The sequence below is a fragment of the Ursus arctos genome, chromosome X, assembly GCF_023065955.2.
Source record: "Ursus arctos isolate Adak ecotype North America chromosome X, UrsArc2.0, whole genome shotgun sequence".
In the NCBI taxonomy this organism is placed as follows: Eukaryota; Metazoa; Chordata; class Mammalia; order Carnivora; family Ursidae; genus Ursus; species Ursus arctos.
The window spans coordinates 47033190-47052223 of NC_079873.1; positions in this window are offsets into that span (position 1 = coordinate 47033190).

Below are 19034 nucleotides of genomic sequence, written 5' to 3' on the forward strand. Positions count from 1 at the left end.
CAAAAAGTGATAAAAGTATCCAAATTAGCAAAGAAGAAATCAAAATGTCTCTCTCCACAGATGACATGATACTCTATATGGAAAACCCAAAAGAATCCACTCCCAAACTATTAGAAATTAGAGAGCAATTCAATAATGTGGCAGGATACAAAATCAATACTCAGAAAACAGTTGCATTTCTATACATGAATAATGAGACTGAAGAAAAAAAAATTAGGGAATCCATCCCATTTACAATAGCACCAAAAACCATACGTGACCTTGGAATTAACTTAACCAGAGACACAAAGGACCTATATTCTAGAAACTATAAATCACTCTTGAAAGTCATTGAAGAAAACACAAAAAATGGAAAAATATTCCATGCTCATGGATCAGAAGAATTAACATAGTTAAAATGTCCATGCTACCCAGAGCAATCTACACTTTCAATTCTCTCCCAATCAAAATACCAATGACATTTTTCAAAGAACTGGAACAAATAGTCCTTAAATTTGTATGGAAGCAGAAAAGGCCCTGAATCGCCAAGGAACTGTTGAAAAGGAAAAACAAAGCTGGAGGCATCACAATGCCGGATTTCGAGCTGTACTACAAAGCTGTGATCACAAAGACAGCATGGTACTGGCACAAAAACAGACACATAGACCAAAGAAACAGAATAGAGAACCCAGAAATGGACCCTCGCTCTTTGGGCAAGTAATCTTTGATAAAGCAGAAAAAATCATCCAGTGGAAAAAAGACAGTCCCTTCAATAGATGGTGCTGGGAAAACTGGACAGCTACATGCAAAAGAATGAAACTTGACCACTCTCTCACACCATACTCAATGATAAACTCCAAATGGATGAAAGACCTCGATGTGAGACAGGAATCCATTAAAATCCTAGAGGAGAACATAGGCAGCAATCTCTACGACATCGACCACAGCAACTTTTTTCATGACACATCTCCAAAGGCAAGAGAAACAAAAGATAAAATGAACTTGTGGGATTTTATCAAGATAATAAGCTTCTGCACAGCCAAGGAAACTGTCCAAAAAACTAAGAGGCAGCCCACGGAATGGGAGAATATATTTGCAAATGATGCTACAGATAACAGACTGGTATCCAAGATCTACAAAGAACTTCTCAAACTCAATATGTGAGAAACAAATAAAAAATCATAAAATGGGCAGAAGATATGAACAGTCAGTTTTCCAATGATGACATACAAATGGCTAACAGACACATGAAAAAAATGTTCCAAATCATTAGCCATCAGGGAAATTCAAATGAAAACCACACTGAGATACCCCCTTACACCAGTTAGAATGGCAAAAATTGACAAGGCAAGAAACAACAATTGTTGGAGAGGATGTGGAGAAAGGGGATCCCTCCTACGTTGTTGGTGGGAATGCAAGTTGGTACAGCCACTTTGGAAAACAGTGTGGAGGTCCCTTAAAAAGTTAAAAATTGAGCTACCCTATGATCCAGCCATTGCACTACTGGGTGTTTACCCCAAAGATACAGACGTAGTGAAGAGAAGGGCCATATGCACCCCAATGTTCATAGCAGCATTGTCCACAATAGCTAAATTGTAGAAGGAACTGAGATGCCCTTCAACAGATGACTGGATTAAGTTGTGGTCCATAAATACAATGGAATATTACTCAGCTATCAGAAAGAACAAGTTCTCAACATTTGCCTCAACATGGATGGCAGTGGAGGAGATAATGCTAAGTGAAACAAGTCAAGCAGAGAAAGACAATTATCATATGATTTCTCTCATCTATGGAACATAAGAACTAGGAAGATCGGTAGGGGAAGAAAGGGATAAAGAAAGGGGGTCATCAGAAGGTGAAATGAAGCATGAGAGACTATGGACTCTGCAAAACAAACAGAGCTTCAGAATGGACGGTGGGGGGGGATGGGATAGGCTGGTGATGGGTAGTGAAGAGGGCACGTATTGCATGGTTCACTGGGTGTTATACGCAACTAATGAATCATTGAACTTTACATCAGAAACCAGGGATGTATTGTATGGTGACTAACATAATATAATAAAAAAAACATTAAAATAAAAAAAAAAGAAATAAGAGCTTTGAATGACTTACTGGCCGAGAGGGACCTCATAGATATATATGCAAAACATTCCACCCTATAACAAGAGAATTCTCATTCCTTTCAAATGCACATGGAACTTTCTCCAGAATAGACCATATAGTGGGACATAAAACAGGTCTCAACTGATACCAAAAGACTGGGATTATTCCCTGCATATTCTCAGACCACGATGCTTTGAAAATGGAACTCAATCACAGGAAAAAATTTGGAAGAAACTCAAAAACTTGGAAGCTAAAGACCAACCTGCTTAAGAATGTTTAGGTAAGCCAGGAAATTAAAGAAGAACTTAAACAATTCATGGACACCAATGAGAACAAAAACACATCAGCACAAAACCTATGGGACACTGCAAAGGCAGTTCTAAGGGGGAATTACATAGCCATCCAAGCCTCACTCAAAAGAATAGAAAAATCTAAAATACAGGCCTCAGAGGGGAGGGTGGTGGGGGAATGGGATAGGCTGGTGATGGGTAGTAAGGAGGGCACGTATTGCATGGTGCACTGGGTGTTATACACAACTAATGAATCATCGAGCCTTACATCGGAAACCAGGGATGTACTGTATGGTGACTAACATAATATAATAAAAAATCATTAAAAAAATAAATAAAAATAAAATACAGACCCTATACTCACACCTTAAACAGCTAGAGATGCAACAAAAGAAGAGACCTAACACAGACAAAAAGAGAATTGATTAAGCTTAGAGTAGAAATCAATGGATTAGAAACCAGAAATATAGTAGAGCAGATCAATGAAACTAGAAGCTGGTTCTTTGAAAGAATTAATATGATCGATAAACCACAGGCCAGACTTATCCAAAAGAAAAGAGAAAACACAGAAATTTATAAAATTATGACTGAAATAGGAGAGATCGTGACTAACACCAAGGAAATATAAACAATCATGAGAAACTATTATCAGCAACTATATGCCAATAAATTAAGCAACCTGGAAGAAATGGATGCCTTCCTGGAAACCTATAAACCACCAAGACTGAAACAGGAAGAATTTGACATCCTAAATAGACCAATAACGCATAATGAGATTGAAGCCGTGATCAAAAACCTCCCAAAAAACAAGAGTCCAAGGCCTGAGGTATTCCATGGATAATTCTACCAAACATTCAAAGAAGAAATAATGCCTATTTTCCTGAAGCTGTTTCAAAAAATAGAAACAGAAGGAAAACTTCCATAATCATTCTATGAGGCCACCATTACCTCGATCCCAAAACCAGGCAAAGACGCCATCAAAAGGAGAATTACAGTCCGATATCCCTGATGAATATGGATGCCAACATTCTCAACAAGATCCTAGCTAATAGGATCCAAAGTGCATTAAAAGGATTATCCATCACGACCAGGTAGGATTCATCCCTTGGATGCAAGTGTGGTTCAATATTTGCAAATCAATCAATGTGAGAGAACACATTAATAAGAGAGGAGACAAGAATCCTATGGTCCTCTCAATTGATGTAGAAAAAGCATTTGACAAAATACAGCATCCTTTCCTGGTTAAAACCCTTCAGAGTGTAGGGACAGAGGGTACATTCCTCAATTTCATAAAAACCATCTATGAAAAGCCCACAGCAAGTATCATTCTCAATGGGGAAAAATTGAGAGATTTCCTTTAAGGCCAGGGACATGACAGGGATGCCTACTCTTGCCTCAATTGTTGAACATAGTACAAGAAGTCCTAGCTTCAGCAATCAGACAACATAAAAAATAAAATGCATTCAAATTGGCAAAGAAGAAGTGAAACTCTCTCTCTTCTCAGATGACATGATATGTTATGTGGAAATCCAAAAGACTCCACCCCCAAATTACTAGAACTCACACAGCAATTCAGTAATGTGGCAAGATACAAAATCAGCGCACATAAATAAGTTGCCCTTCTATACACTAACAAGGAGACTGAAGAAAGAAATTAAGGAATCAATTACATTTACAATAGCACCAAAACTCATAAGATATCTAGGAATTAACCTAACCAAAGAGGTGAAGGACCTATACCCTAGAAACTACAGAACACTGATGAAAGACATTGAAGAAGACAAAAAAGATGGAAAAACATTCCATGCTCATGGATCAGAAGAATAAACATAGTTAAAATGTCTATGGTATAGAGCAATCTATACTTTTAATGCCATCTTGATCAAAATACTAGTGCCATTTTTCAATGTGCTGGAACAAACAATCCTAAAATTCATGCAGAATCAGAAAAGACCAACACCAAGGAAATGTTGAAAAAGAAAAACAAAGCTGGGGGCATCACATTCCCTGAAATCAAGCTATACTACAAGCTGTGATAATCAAGACAGCATGGTACTGGCAAAAAAAACCCAAAAAACAAACAAACAAACAAAAAAAACAGACACATGGATCAATAGAACAGAATAGAAACTCCAGACATGGCCCCTCAACTCTGTAGTCAACTAATTTTTGACAAAGTAGGAAAAAACATCTGATGAAAAAAGGCATTCTCTTCAATAAATGGTGATGGGAAAATTGGACAGCTATATAGAGAAGAATGAAACTCGACCATTCTCTCACACCATACACAAAGAAAAACTAAATGGATGAAAGATCTCGATGTGAGACAGGAATCCATCAAAATCCTAGAGGAGAACATAGGCATCAATCTCTTTGACTTTGGCCACAGCAACTTCTTTCAAGACACGTCTCCAAAGGCAAGGGAAACAAAAACAAAATGTTCTTTTGGGACTTCATCAAGATAAAAAGCTTCTGCACAGCAAAAGAAACACTTAACAAAACAAAGAGGCAACCCACGGAATGGGAGAAGATATTTGCAAATGACACTAAGGATGAAGAGCTGGTATCCAAGATCTATAAAGAACTCATACTCAACACCCAAAATACAATCAAGTCAAAAAATGGGCAGAAGACATGAACAGATACTTTTCCAAAGAAGACATATGAATGGCTAACATACACATGAAAAATGTTCAACATTATTAGCCATTAGGGAAATTCAAATCAAAACCACATTTAAATACCACCTTACACCACTTAGAGTGGTAAAAATTGACAAGGCAAAAACAACAAATGTTGGAGAGGATGTGAAGAAAGGGGAACCCTCTTACACTGTTGGTGAGAATGCAAGCTGGTACAGCCACTCCAGAAAACAGTGTGGAGGTCCCTCAAAAAGTTAAAAATAGAGCTACCCTATGATCCCGCAATTGCACTACTGGGTATTTACCCCAAAGATACAGATGTAGTGAAGAGAAGGGCCATGTGCACCCCAATGATCATAGCAGTATTGTCCACAATAGCTAAATTGTGGAAGGAGCTGAGATGCGCTTCAACAGATCAATGGATAAAGAAGATGTGGTCCATACATACAATGGAATATTACTCAGCCATTAGAATGAACAATTACCCAACATTTGCAGCAACATGGATGGGACTGGAGGATATTATGCTAAGTGAAATAAGTCAAGCAGAGAAAGACAATTATCATATGGTTTCACTCATTTATGGAACATAAGAAATAGCAGGGAGATCTGTAGGAAAATGAAGGGAAGAATGAAGGGGGGGTGAGGAGAAGGGGGAATGAACCACAAGAGACTATGGACTCTGGGAAACAAACTGAGGGCTTCAAAGGGAAGGGGGTTGGGGGATTGGGCTAGGCCGGTGATGGGTATTAAGTAGGACATGTATTGCATGGAGCACTGGGTGTTATACGCAAACAATGAATAATGCAACACTACATCAAAAACTAATGATGTACTATATGGTGACTACCATAACATAATAAAAAATTTTAAAAAAAGAAGACATGAACAGATACTTCACCATAGAAGACATATGAATTGCTAAGAGATACATGAAAAAAAAAATGTTCAACATCATTAGCCATCAGGGAAGTTCAAATCAAAACCACACTGAGATACCACCTTACGCCAGTTAGAATGGCAAAAATTGACACATCAAGAAACAACAAATGTTGGAGAAGATGTGGAGAAAGGGGAACCCTCTTGCACTATTGGTGGGAATGCAAGTTGGTACAGCCCCTTTGGAAAACAGTATGGAGGTTCCTCAATAATTTAAAAAATATGGTTATCCTGTGACCCAGCCATTGCACTACTGGGTATTTACCCCAAAGATACAGATGTAGTGAAGTGAAGGGCCATATGCACCCCAATGTTCATAGCAGCAATGTGCACAATAGCTAAATTGTGGAAGGAGCCATGATGCCCTTCAACAGATGAATGGATACAGAAGATGTGGTCCATATATACATTGGAATATTACTCAACCATCAGAAAGGACAATTACCCAACTTTTGCATCAACATGGTTGGAACTGGAGGAAATATGCTAAGTGAATTAAGTGAAGCAGAGAAAGCCAATTATCATATGGTTTCACTTATTTGTGCTACATAAAGAATAGCAGGGAGATCATTAGGAGAAGGAAGGGGAAAATGAAGGGGCGGAAATCAGAGGAGGAGACAAACCATGAGAGATTATGGACTCCAAGAAACAAACTGAGGGTTTTAAGGGGAAGGTGGGGCGGGATGGGCTAGCCCAGTGATGGGTATTAAGAAGGGCACATATTGCATGGAGCTCTATGTGTTGTACGCAACAATGAATCATGGAACACTACATCAAAAGCTAATGATGTACTGAATGGTGACTAACATATCATAATAATAATTAAAAAAACACCCAGTGGCTCACTACATCAAGTGCCTTCCTTAATGACCATCACCCAATTACCCCATCCGCCCACCCACGTGTCCTCCAGCAACCCTCAGATTGTTTCCTACAGTTAAGAGTCTGTTATAGTTTGCCCCCCTCTCTCTTTTTATCTTATTTTATTTTTCCTTTTCTTCCCCAATGTTATCTTTTTTTGTTTCTTCAATTCCACATAATGGTGAAATCGTATAGTATTTGTCTTTCTCTGACTGACTTATTTCACTTAGCATAATACCCTCTAGTTCCAACCACATCATTGTAAATGGCAAGATTTTATTATTTTTGATATTCCTCAAAAAGTTAATAATACAACTACCCTATGACCCAGCAAGTGCACTACTATGTATTTATCCAAAGTAGACAAACAGAATGTTTTGAAGGGACACAAGCACCGCAATGTTTATAGCAGCGATGTCCACAATAGCCAAAATACAGAAAGAGCCCAGCTATACATCAACAGATAAATGGATAGAAAAAATGTCAAGGTGTCTTTTTGATGTTAAGGAAGCCAAACTATAAGAAGTTAGAACTTTGAGCATATGCAACTTTTTTTTTTGAAATTTACGGTGGAAACATGTTTGACTTGCTAAACAGGAAAACAAAATTAAGAGTGCTAGAAGATGTTGAACAGCAGGTTCAAGTGGTGGGATTACAGGAACAGGAGGTCAAATGTGTTGAAGATGTACTGAAACTCATTGCCATAGGCAAGAGTTGAAGAACATCTGGTCAAACATCTGCAAATGCACATTCATCTTGAAGCCATGCCGTGTTTCAACTTATTCATAGAAAGAAAGGAAAATTACATGGCAATTTTGCTCTCATTGATTTTGCTGAACATGAATGAGAAGCTGATACTTCCACTGTAGACAGGCAAACCAAGCTCGAAGGTGCTGAAATTATTAGCCTTTTAGCACTCAAGGAGTACATCAAAGCCTTAGGTAGAAATAAACATCTTACTCCTTTCAGAGCAAGTAAACTCACTCAGGCATTAAGAGATTCATTCATAGGTGAAAATTATCATACCTGAATGATTGTTACAATTCCTGTGAAAATACTCTTAATACATTAAGATATGCAAATAGGTATGAGACATAGTTATTCAGTTTGAAATTTGAGGGGAATAGAGCAATATTTAGTTTGATTTAATAGATGATAAGATAAATTTTATTACATTTTTCTTTCAATTTTAAAAAAAATGCATGTTATTCATTAAGATGATATGTAGAGTCATTTGACTAAGTTCTGAAGTAATGATAACTGGGTGTTGTATGCAACTGATGAATCACTAAACTGTACCCCTGGAACTAATAATACAAATTGAATTTGAATTGAAAAAATTTTTAAAATAAGTTATATAAATGGAAATGTGTTGTGTAATTTGGAAAGTGATTTAGATCTTTAGTAGACTTGGTCTTTCTATCCTAGAACATGATTACATTTCTCTGTTTCACCTAGTTATATTTCACATTATTTCATGACATTTAAATCATGCAAGTTTTTCCTATTATAATAAGACTCTAAGTGAGTATGGGAGAACCAGTCTGTATTTCTTAAATTGTTTTTTCTGTATGCAAAAAATATTTCTGATATTAAAAATTAAAAATTGTACATGGGGAATCTAGGGTTTGAGTGAGTAGTGATAGCACAGTTCTTTCTGGTGCTCTATATGAGTTACATTTTATTATTCATGTCACTAGTATTACAAACCTTACTGGACATTATTACAAATGAAAGGACAAAAAACATTATTGACTAGTAAATTAATTTATTCCCTATAGTCATGAAGTGTCCTTGGAACTTTAGATTGTGATGGGCATATTTATATTTGTTCCATAAATTGTTCCCACTGCTCTTGTTTTAAATGACTATACATATGGCTTTAAAATTCTATTATCACATAGTACATTTGTGATTTTAAATTTTAGAGACAAAATTCCTCTATGTATTCTATTTCTACTGTAGACATTCTCTTAATTTTGTTGAACACAAGTATTTGTCCTATTTATTTTAATTGCTAAGGCAATTTTATTTTTAATCTTTTATTAAAATAGGAAGAATGTATGAATAAAGTACCAAAAGCATAAGTGAATAATCTAATAAATACTTATAAAGTGAAGATTTCTGTCATCAGATTGAGAAATAGAACATTTCTACCTCTCTAGAAGTTTCCCCATATATCCCCTCCTGATTACAAATGCCGAATAACACATCCAGATCCATTAACCTCTACCATAAGGTAGACATTGCCTTGACTTCTGTGGCATAATTTTCTTGTTTTTCTCTTTCTCTCTTTTTAAAAACAGTTTTACTACCTATGAAAGCATCCCTGAACAACATAGGTAGCTGTATTTTAACTTTGCATAAATGGGATCATACCCTTTGTTCTTCTATAACTTGCTTTTGTTTCAACTGAAAATATTTTTAAACAATAGTAATAACTGTTGGAAAATATAAACATATTGACATATTGTAAAAAAAGATATTAAAATAGAATAGCTTGTTTAATTTTTTTAAATGTAGTATTGAAGTCCCATACCATTTTTGTATTGTTGTGTATTTCTCCCTTCAGTTCTATGAATCCTTGCTTTGTATATTTATTGTCATTTTGTTGGATTATATATGTGTGCATGGAGTATCTTTTCCTATCTCTTTAATTTTGGCCTTTGTGTATCCATAAATCTATTGCGAGTCTCTTGTAGATAGCATCTAGTTGGATATATTATTTTAGTCCACTCAGCTACTCAATGTCTTTTGATTGGGGAATTTACTTTTATTTAAAGTAATCATTGATAGGAAAGAACTTACTGTCACAATTTTGTTAATTATTTTCATCTGTTTTATAGTTCTTTTCCAAGTTTTTTCATCTATTGTCTTTCTTTGTGTTTCATCGATTTTTTTTCCAGTGTATATTGATATAGTTTGGTTCCTTACTCTTTCTTTGTGTATCTTTTATAGGTATTTTCTTTGTAGTTACTGTGGGGTTTACATAAATGTCATAGTTATGAAAATCCATTTTAAACTAATGATAGCTTCAATTCCATACAAAACAGTACGCTTTTGGGGCATCTGGATGGCTCAGTAGGTTGAGAGTCAGACCCTGAATTTTGGCTCAGATCATGATCTTGGGGTCATTGGATCGAGCCCCCATGTGGGGGGGGGGTCCATGCTCAGCAGGGAGTCTGCTGGAGATTTTCCCTATCCCTCTCCCTCTACCCCTCCCCCTGCTCACTCTCTCTCTCAAAATAAATAAATGAATCTTTAAAAAAACAAAAACAATTATCATATGGTTTCTCTCATCTATGGAACATAAGAACTAGGAAGATCGGTAGGGGAAGAAAGGGATAAAGAAAGGGGGGTAATCAGGAGGGGGAATGAAGCATCAGAGACTATGGACTCTGAGAAACAAACTGAGGGCTTCAGAGGGGAGGGGGTGGGGGATGGGATAGGCTGGTGATGGGTAGTAAGGAGGGCATGTATTGCATGGTGCACTGGGTGTTATACGCAACTAATGAATCATCGAACTTTACATAAAAAACCAGGGATGTACTGTATGGTGACTAACATAATAAAAAAAAACATTAAAAAAAGTACACTTTTACTTCTCACTCCACACATTCTTACTAATGCTACAATTTACATCTTTTTATATTGTATATCAATTAACATATTTTGTAATTATGTTGTTTTTAGTACTTTTTTCCTATAATTTTTATACTAGGGGTGCCTGAATGGCTCAGTTGGTTAGGCATCTGCCTTTGGCTCAGGTCATGATCTCAGGGTCCTGGGATTGAGCTCTGTGTCAGTCTCCCTGCTCAGTGGGGAGCCTGCTTCTCTCTCTCCCTCTGCCATTCTCCTCTGCTCATGCTCTCTCTCTCTCTCTCAAATAAATAAATAAGATCTTAAAAATTATACTAAAATTAAAAGTGAATTACTTGCCACTTATGCAGTGTTACAATATTTTGTATTTGTCTTCATATTTTCCTTTACCAGGGATTTTAAGAAATCCCTTTAGCATTTCTGGAAAATATTTATTTCCTTTTCATCTTTGAAAAGACAGTTTGGCAAGGTATAGTATTCTTGGTTGGCAGGGTGTGTGTTTTTCCCCCTGTCTACTACAAATATATCATCGTACTCCTTCTGACCTGCAATTGGATAGTCTTTTGACAAATAGACTCATAGAGAAAGTATTCCAGGAATAAAGAACAACTTGTACAAAGAAATGAGAAGGTGTAAGGTATTTAGGAAATAACTAGTTGTCCACTATGTCATTCTCTATCCCTGACATCTCACTACCCAAGTAGAAATCACTGCTTCAGCTTTAGTGTATATCTTTACCCGGTCCATTTTTATACATTTACATACATATTCATAAGCAATATAGAATATAAATATGTGTATTATACTTTAAGTTCCATAAATGATATCATATTGTATGTGTCATACTGAATCTATTTTTTTTATTTTTTAAGTTTTTATTTGTATTCTAGTTAGTTAACATACAGTGTAATATTACTTTCAGGCATACAACATAGTGATTCAAAACTTCCATACAATACTGGTACTCATCACAAGTGCACTACTTAATGCCCACCACCTTTTTAAAAAGATCTTATTTATTTATTTGACAGAGAGAGAGAGAGAAAGAGAGAAGGCAGAACAGCAGGTGGAGGGAGTGGGAGAAGCAGGCTCCCTGCTGAGCAGGGATCCCAGTGCGGGGCACAATCCCAGGACCCTGAGATCATGACCTGTGCAGAAGGCAGACGCTTAACTGACTGAGCCACCCAGACGCCCCTGCCTGTTACCTTTTTCACCCATTCCCCCACTAATCTCCCTTCTGGTAACCAACAGTTTGTTCTCTATAGTTGAGTCTGTTTCTTGGTTTGCCTCACACTCTCTCTCTCTCTTTTTTTCCTTTTGCTCATTCATTTTGTTTCTTAAATTCCACATATGATTGAAAACATATGGTATTTGTCTTTGGCTGATTTTGCTTAGCATAATCCTCTCTAACTCCATCCATGTTGTTGCAAATGGCAGATTTCATTCTTTTTATGGCTGAGTAATATTCTATTGTGTGTGTGTGTATATATATATATATATATATATATATATATATATATATTTTACATCTTCTTTATCCATTCACCAATCGATGGACACTTGTACTTGGGTGGTTTCCCTAAATTGGCTATTGTAAATAATGGTGCTACAAACAGCAAATTGCATGTATCCCTTTAAATTCATTTTTTATGTTTTTTTATTATATTATGTTAGTCACCATACAGTACATCCCTGGTTTCTGATGTAAAGTTCGATGATTCATTAGTTGCTTATAACACCCAGTGCACCATGTAATACGTGCCCTCCTTACTACCCATCACCAGTCTATCCCATTACCCTACACCCCTCCCCTCTGAAGCCCTCAGTTTGTTTCTCAGAGTCCATAGTCTCTCATGCTTTATTCCCCCTTCTGATTACCCCCCCCCCTTTGTATTCTTTGGGTATATACATGGTAGTGTGATTGCAGGATCATAGGGTGTTTATATTTTTAACTTTTTAAATAATTTTTATTTAAATTCCAGTTAGGTGATATAGAGTGTAACATTAGTTTCAGGTGTACAACATAATGATTCAGTACTTCCATATGATACCCAGTGCTCATCACAAGTGCACTCCTTAATCCCCATTACCTATTTAACAAATTCCCCAACCCACCTCCCAGCTGGTAGCCATCAGTGTGTTCTCTTTAGTTAAGAGTCTATTTCTTAGTTTGCTTCTCTCACTTTTTTCCCTTTGCTCATTTGTTTCATTTCTTTTTTTTTCTTAAAGTTCATTTTGCTTTAGTCCATTAATTGCTAATACAGCTTTTATTTTCTTGCCACCACAAAATAACCTGGAAATATATCCTTCCACTTATCAAATCTCTGTAAAGTTAATGACTACCTTACATGACTGTGAACTAGAAATATTAAAAAAATATTCAAATACAAGCATTCCATTAGAATAAATTGCAGTGTTGGGTGTATCCTAAGCACATTAAATTTTATGTAGTATTTTGATTTTAGTTTGGGTGAGATTGTTTGGTAATGAGAAAACAATTTGCAAAATTGGGAAGATATAACATTTCTGTATTATTAAAAAAATTCTCTGAATTTAATATTTCTACTGTTTTCTCTGTTTTTTTTCTTTTTTTCCCTTTTTTAGTTTTTATTTAAATTCCAGTTACTAAACATACAGTGTAATGTTAGTTTCAGGTGTACCATTTAGTGATTCAACAATTACATACAACACCCAGTGCTCATCATAAGTTCACTCCTTAATCTCCATCACCTATCAAACCCATCCCTCTGCCCACCTCCCCTCTGGTAACCATCAGTTTGTTCTAATTAAGGGCCTGTTTCTTGGTTTTCCTCTCTTCTTTTCTCCTCTATGATCATTTGTTGTATTTCTTAATTCCACATATGTGAAAGCAGATGGTATTTATCTTACACTGAATGACTTATATTGCGCTGTATAATACTCTCTAGCTCCATTCATGTCCTTGCAAATGGTAAGATTTCATTATTTTTATGGCTCAGTAATATTCCATTGTATGTATATATCACATCTTCTTTATCCATTCATCAGTCAAAGACATTTGGGCACTCTCTATAATTTGGCTATTGTTGATAATGTTGTTATAAACATTGGGGTGCAAATTATTATTTTGTATCATTTGGATAAATACCAAATACTACAATTGCTGGGTCATAGGGTAGTTCTATTTTTAACTTTTTAGGAGCTTCCATACTCTTTTCCACATTGGCTGCACCAGTTTGCATTCCCACCAACAGTGCAAGAGGGTCCCTTTTCTCCAATCCTTGACAACACCTATTGTTTTTTATGTTATTAACTTTAGCCATTCTGACTGGTGTGAGGTGATATCTCATTGTAGTTTTGATTTGTATTTCCCTGATGATGACTGATGTTGGGAATCTTTTCATGTGTCTGTTGGCCATCTGTATATATTCTTTGGAAAAATGTCTATTCATGTCTTCCACACATTTTTAACTGGATTATTTGTTTTTAGGTGTTATTTGATAAATTTGTTATAGATTTTGGATACTAACCCTTTATCATATATGTCATTTGCAAATATCTTCTCCCATTCCATAGGCTGCCTTTTAGTTTTTAGTTTTGTTGATTGTTTCCTTCACTGTGCAGAAGCTTTTTATTTTGATGTAATCCCAATAGTTTATCTTTGCTTTTGTTTCCCTTGCCTCAGAGGACATAACAAGTAAGAAAATGTTATAGCCCAGGTCAAAGAATTTACTGCCTTGAGGAGTATTCTCCTCAAGGATTTTGATGGATTACTGTCTCACATTTAGGTCTTTAAACCATTTTGTATTTATTTTTGTGTATGATGTAAGAAAGTGGTCCAGTTTCATGCATGTAGCCATTCAGTTTACCCAAAATCATTTGTTGAAGAGACTGTCTTTTTCCCATTGGATATTCTTTTCTTTCTTTGTCAAAGATTAATTTCCCATGTAGTTTGGGTTCATTTCTGTGTTCTCCATTCTGTTCCACTGATCTATGTGTCTATCTTTTGTATGATACTATCTTAATCATTATGGCTTTGTAGTATAACTTGAAGTCTGGAATTGTGATTCCTTCAGCTTTGCTTTTGTTTTTCAAAGTTGATTTGGTATTCAGGATCTTTTATGGTTCCATACAAATTTTAGGATTGTTTGTTCCAGCTTTGTGAAAAATGCTGGTGGCTATTTGATAGAGATTGCTTTAAATGTGTAGATTGCCTTGAGTAATACAGACATTTTAACAATATTTGTTCTTCCAATTCATGAGCACATATTTTTTTTCCATTTCTTTGTGTCATCTTCAATTTCTTTCATCAGGGTTTTATTGTTTTCAGGGTACATGTCTTTCACCTCTTTGGTTAGGTTTACTCCTAGGTATCTTATGGTTTTGGTGAAATTATAAATGTGATCAATTCCTTGATTTCTCTTTCTGCTGCTTTGTTATTGATGTGTAGTCATGCAACAGATTTCTGTATGTTGATTTTGTATCCTTTGACTTTACTAAATTTGTTCACCAGTTCTGCCAGGTTTTTGGTTTTGTGTGTGTGTGTGTGTGTGTGTGTGTGTGTGTGTGTGTGTTTTGGTGGAGTCTTTCAGGTTTTCTTTATAAAGTATCATGTCTTTCGCAAATAGTGGAAGTTTTGCTTCTTCCTTGCTGATTTGAATGCCCTTTATTTCCTTTTTGTTGCCTGATTGTTATGGCTAGACCTTCAATGAAATGTTGAATAAAATTGGTGAGAGTAAACATCCCTGTCTTGTTCCTGACCATAGAGGAAAAGCTCTCAGTTTTTCCCCACATAGGATTTTCATTTGTTTCCATGTATTTTTTTAATTTCTTTTTTCCCCCTCATTGACCCATTCATGTTTAGTAGCATGTTAATTATCCTCCATGTATTTGTGGTCTACAGATTTTTTCTTATGATGGACTTTTAGTTTCTTAGCGTCGCGGTCAGAAAATATGCATGGTATGTATGATCTGTTTTTTTGTACTTGTTGAGTCCTGACTTGTGACATAGTATGTGATCTATCCTGGAGAATGGCACATGTGCACTTGAAAAGAATGAGTATTCTGCTTTAGGATGAAATGTTCTGAATGTATGTTAAGTCTATCTTGTCCAGTGTCATTCAAAGCCATTGTTTCCTTATTGATTTTCTGCTTAGATGATCTGTCCATTGCTCTAGTGGAACTGAGGTTCTGCAAAACTCTCTGGTTGGAAGAAGCGTGGGCAGAGGTTTATGCTGATCTGGGGGAGGGGCCCACTGTGCTGGAACTGAGGTAACTGTGACTGAGTAGGGCAGTTCCACTTTCTTGCAGCAGGGTTGGCTTAATGTAATCAAGTTAGGCAGCCAGTTTCCATGTTGTGGTGCTTTCCTCAGGTGGCTCTGTGTTTATGCTGAGGGGCAGTGGAGGTAAATGCACAGCCCAGCTCCTTTGTTCCCATAGAGGTCTCTCCATGAATACTGCCTCTCAGGGGCATGCTCTGAGAAGAATAAGTAATCTTCCAACTGTGTGCCCCAGGTGCTCTTCATATTTCTGTTTCCACACTGCATGTCCCCAGGTTGTTTGCCTGCCTCCTCTCAAAGAGTAGCCTCGATGCTTCTGGACTCTCCCAGAGCCCAGCCTGCTGAAAGTTAAAACTTCAGTCTTCAAGCCCCTCTGGTTGCAAGAACTCATGAAAGTCAGTCCCTCTCACTTTGCAAGCCAATGTCTAATGGGAATCATTCTCCTAGTGCATTCCCCTGTGTACTTCTCTTTCTCAACTTTCTCCATGACCATGGCTCCCTCCACTCCACAGCAGCCAGGATCCATTTGTCCCCTAAAGCATGTCTCCACAGTACCTGTCTTCTTCAATGTGGCCTCTTCTCTACCTTTAGATGTGAAGTTTGTTCTGCCGGTCTTCAGATCAACTTCTGGGGTATTTAGGATGATTTTATAGTTATCTTTGTTGTATTTGTAGGATAAGGCCAGCCAAGGGTCCTCCTACTCCACTGCCATCTTGCCTTCTCTGGTGGTAGGTGTACTTGTAATCCCTTCATATAGAAAGATGCTCAATATCACTAAACATCAGCGAACTTCAAATCAAAACCACAATGAGATATTACCTCTCACCTGTCAGAATGTATAATATAAAAACATGAGAAACAACAAGTGTTGGCATGGACATGAGAAAAATAACCCTCATGCACTGTTGGTGGGAAAGCAAAAACATTAATTCAAAGAGATGTATGTACTCCTATGTTTATTGCAGCATTATTTACAATAGCCAAAGATAGGGGCGCCTGGGTGGCACAGCGATTAAGCGTCTGCCTTAGGCTCAGGGCGTGATCCCGGCGTTATGGGATCGAGCCCCACATCAGGCTCCTCTGCTATGAGCCTGCTTCTTCCTCTCCCACTCCCCCTGCTTGTGTTCCCTCTCTCGCTGGCTGTCTCTATCTCTGTCAAATAAATAAATAAAATATTTAAAAAAAAACAATAGCCAAGGATATGTATGCAACCCGTGTCCATCCATAGATGAATGGATAAGGAGATGTGGTATATATACATAGAATTTAATATTACCCAGCCCATAAAAAAGAATCAGTTCTTTCCATTTACAACAACAAGACTGGATCTAGAGTATATAATGTTAATTAGAATAAGTCAGAGAAAGATAAATACCTTTTTTATTGAAGTATGTTTGACACACAATGTTACATTAGTTTCAGATATACTATTTAGTAATGGGACAAATTTATGTTATGCTATGCTCAACACAAGTGTAGCTACCATATGTTACTATACAACACCATTAAAGTATCATTGACACTATACCCTACACTGTATGTTTCATCCCCATAATTTATTCATTACACAACTGGATGCCTGTATTTCACAATCGCCTTGAAACATTTTAACCATCCCCTTCTCCTCTCCTCTGGCAACCATCAATTTGTTCTATGTATTTATGGGTCTATTAATGTTTTTTGTTTGCTTGTCCATTTTTTCCGTTTTTTTTTAGTACACATATAAGTGAAATAAAATGGTATTTATCTTGCTTTGTGTGGCATATCTCACTTAGTATAATATCTTCTAAGTCCACTCATGTCACAGATGGCAGAATCTCATCTTTTTTGTGGCAGAATCTCGTCTATTCTTCTCTGTGTGTGTGTGTGTGTGTGTGTGTGTGTGTGTGTGTATCACCACCTCTCTATCTACTCATCTATCAATGGGTGCTTGGGTTTGTTCCATATCCTCGCTACTGCATATAATGCTCCAAATAACATAGGGGTGCTTATATTTTTAAAATTATTGTTTTTATTTTCTTTGGGTACATAATCAGTAGTGAAATTACTGGATCATTTCTTCTGCTTTTTTTTTCCTTTTTAAAACTTATTGAGGAATGTCCGTACTGTTTTCTAGTGGCTGCATCAATTTACATTCCCACCAATAGTGCAGGAGGGTTCCTTTTTCCCCACATCCTCCCCAACACTTGTTAATTCTTAGAATCTTTTTTATTGTAGCTATTCTGACAGGTATAAGGTGATAGCTCATTTTGGTTTTGATTTACATTCCCTCATGATTAGTGATGTTGAACATCTTTTTGTGCATCTGTTGGCTATTTGTATGTCTTTGGGAAAATGTCTATTCAGGTCCTCTGCCCATTTTTTTTAAATCAGATAATTTGGTTTTGTTTTTTGTTTCGTGGTTTGTTTGTTTGTTGGTGTTGTGTTGTATAAGTTCTTTATATATTTTGGTTATTAACCCCTTATCAGATATATCGTTTGCAAGTATCATTTCCCATTAAGTAGGTTGCCTTTTTGTTTTGTTGATGGTTTCCTTCACTGTGCCAAATATTTTTATTTTGGTGTAGTTCCAACAGTTTATATTTGCTTTTGTTTTTGATGCCTGAAGAGACATACATAGAAAAATGTTGCTAAGGGCATGTAAATATGATTACAGCCTGTTTCCTTCTTGGAGTTTTATGGTTTTCTGCCTCACCTTTAGGACTTCATCCATTTTGAGTTTACTTTTGTGTATTGTGTAAGAAAGTGGTCCAGCTTCATTCTTTTGCATGTAGGTGACCAGTCTCCCCAGCACCATTTATGGAAGAAACTCCCTTTTCCCCTTTATATTACTGTCTTTTTGTCATAGGTGAGTTGACCATATTGGGTTTGTTTTGGGGTTCTGTACTCTGTTCCATTGATCTATGTGTCTACTTTTATGCCAGTACAATACAGCTTTAATTATTATAACTTTATAGTATATCTTGATATTTGGAATTGTGATACCTTCAACATTGTTCTTCTTTCTCAAGATTGCATTGGCTATTCAGGATCTTTCATGGTTCCATACAAATTTTAGGTGTATTTGTTCTAGTTCTGTGATAAATACTATTTGTATTTTGATAGGGATTGCATTGAATCTGTAGGTTGCTTTGAGTAGTATGAACATTTGACATTAATTTTTTTTCCAATTCATGAACCTGGAATGTGGTTGTGTTTGTTTATGTTGTCTTCAATTTTTTGACCAATGTTTTATAGTTTTCAGAGTATAGGTCTTTCACTTCCTTAATTAAGCTTATTCTTAGGTATTTTATTCTTTTAGGGGCAATTGTAAATAGAATTGCTTTCTTAATTTCTTTTTCTATTAATTTGTGATTAGTGTA